The sequence below is a fragment of the Gossypium hirsutum genome, chromosome A03 (genome assembly GCF_007990345.1).
Source record: "Gossypium hirsutum isolate 1008001.06 chromosome A03, Gossypium_hirsutum_v2.1, whole genome shotgun sequence".
In the NCBI taxonomy this organism is placed as follows: domain Eukaryota; kingdom Viridiplantae; phylum Streptophyta; class Magnoliopsida; order Malvales; family Malvaceae; genus Gossypium; species Gossypium hirsutum.
This window is the reverse complement of record NC_053426.1, coordinates 54,218,682-54,221,191: the sequence shown is the minus strand read 5'-3', so window position 1 is coordinate 54,221,191 and position 2,510 is coordinate 54,218,682. Positions and strand designations below refer to the sequence as shown.

The 2,510-nt window shown below is 40.0% G+C and overlaps 1 non-coding gene across 1 annotated transcript; it reads left to right on the top strand.

Annotated features, from left to right (window-relative positions):
• The first annotated feature begins 387 nt into the window (after positions 1 to 387).
• LOC121225264 (small nucleolar RNA R71) lies at positions 388 to 494 on the top strand. The gene has a single exon (XR_005923156.1). It is a non-coding gene; the product is annotated as a small nucleolar RNA R71 (small nucleolar RNA).
• The last annotated feature ends 2,016 nt before the right edge of the window (positions 495 to 2,510 follow it).

The window sequence follows — 2,510 nt, the reverse complement described above, 5'->3', positions numbered from 1 at the left end:
TTATTACCCATGTAATTTAACAGCTCGTTCTACATGTTGTGGACATAAGGTGGGTATTCTGAATTGCTTGATCCACCTCCACTTGCTTCGCATTGCATTTCTGGGTGAACCTATGAAGAACCAAGAAAATCGTCAATTTTTTTGTTCAAAAGTTCTACCTGATTAGAGAGTATGGTGACCGAATTGACGTTAAAAACACTGACTGTTTTCATTGGCTTTGTCCTCATGACTTGCCACTGATAATTATTCAGTGGCATCTCTTCTATAAATTCATAAGCATCCTCAGGTGTCTTATTGTTGATAGTTCTTCTAGCAGCTGCGTCAATCATTTGTCTAGTCGAAGGATTCAGGCCATTGTGAAACGTTTGAACCTGTAGCTAGAGTGGTAACCCATGGTGAGGGCATCTTCGGAAAAGGTCCTTGTATCTCTCCCATGTATCGTAGAGTGTTTCTAAATCCATCTACACAAAAGAGGAGATATCATTACGTAATTTAGCTGTTTTAGCCGGCGAAAAATATTTTAATAAAAACTTTTCGGTCATTTTTTCCTAAGTAGTGATGACCCTCATGGTAACGAGTTCAACCACTGTTTAGCTTTATTCCTCAATGAAAAACGAAATAACCGAAGGCGAGTGCATCATCAGAAATGCCATTGATTTTAAAAGTGTCACAAAACTCTAAGAAATTTGCCAAGTGAGTGTTGGGATCCTCGTCCTGTAAACCATCAAACTGAACAAACTGTAGGATCATTTGAATGGTGTTAGGTTTTAGTTCAAAATTATTTGCAGTAATAGTAGGCCTAACTATGCTCGATTCAGTTTCTATTAAAGAAGGTTTAGCATAATCATATATAGTACGTAGAGCAGGATTCTGATTAGCAGTAATTGCAGAAGGTAGCGGATTTTCTTGGTTTTCAGCCGTCTCCTCGGTTGTGGTTGAAATATCGTCCTCTTGCTCTTCCTCTGTGTATCCGGCCTAATCCGACTACACAACAACCCCCGCTCTCAACTAATCTATCTTTGATACCTGTTATATCTCAAGTGAGTGATCCGTTGAGATTGTTTAAGCCACAAGTTGATAAAATCAGAAAACACGGGGCCGAAGAGTTCAAAGCTACTGATGATGATAATGCTGAGTGAGCTGAATTTTAGCTTGATAATATTATCCGTGTGTTCAATGAGTTATCTTGTACTCCCGATTAATGTTTAAAATGTGCCATATCTTTTTTACGAGACACTGCATATCACTGGTGGAATACACTAGTATCGGTGGTTCCGAAAGAGCGAGTGACCTGGGAGTTCTTTCAGACTGAGTTTCGTAAGAAATACATCAGCCAGAGATTTATCAACCAGAAACGCAAAGAATTTCTAGAGTTGAAATAGGGTCGGATGACCGTGATAGAGTATGAGCGAAAATTCGTGAGACTCAGTCAGTATGCCCGAGAGTGTGCTTCCACCGAAGCTATAATGTGTAAAAGATTTGAAGATGGACTGAACGAAGACATTAAACTACTAGTTGGCATACTCGAGATAAAAGAGTTCGTAGTACTGGTTGAGCGAGCCTACAAAGCTGAAGAGCTCGGGAAAGAGAAAAGAAAAGCTGACTTTGAAGCTAGAGATGCATGTACGAGGTCATCGAGTAAGTCATTTCAGTTGGTACCAAAAAAGTTCCAAGATGATTTAAGCCGTTCTAAGGCTACTTCAGGTTATTCACGACGAGATCGGGACAGACCACCTGTGAGCTCGAGATCTACCTCAGTAGCTAGTGTTGGAAATGTCAAATCAAATCAACTTGAGTGTAAACATTGCGGCAAACGACATCCCGAAAGTTGCAGATTGTATGATCAGACCTGTTTTAAATATGAATTAGTGGATCATTATATTCATGAATGCACAGAGTTAGTTGAACAAAATCCGATATAGAATACGAGATCGGGTAACACTACAGCTCGAGGTAGACCACCCAGAAATACGGGTAATGTGAGTGGTAGTCAGAGAGGGACTAAAGATATATCAGTTAGATCCGAGGCTCGTACACCTGCCAGAGCCTATGCTATTCGCGCACGCGAGGAGGGCTCATCCCTATATGTTATTACCGGTACATTTACTCTCTATGATACTAGCGTAATTGCATTGATTGATCCAGGTTCGACTCATTCTTATGTGTGTGAGACTTTAGTATTCAGTAAGACTTTACCTGTTGAGTCTACTGAGTTTGTGATTAGAGTATTGAACCCCTTGGGCCGGTGTGTTATGGTTGACAAAGTGTGTAAGAATTGTCCCTTGATGGTTCGAGATTCGTGTTTTCCAGTTGATTTGATGTTGTTGCCATTTGATGAGTTCGACATAATTTTGGGTATGGACTGGTTGACTTTGCATGATGCTATTGTAAACTGCAAAAGAAAGACCATTGATCTACAAAACAAGAATGATGAGGTTATTCGGATGAATCTAGTGATTTGAAAGGTTTACTAGCAGTGATTTCTCCGATGCTAGCTCTGAAATATGTGA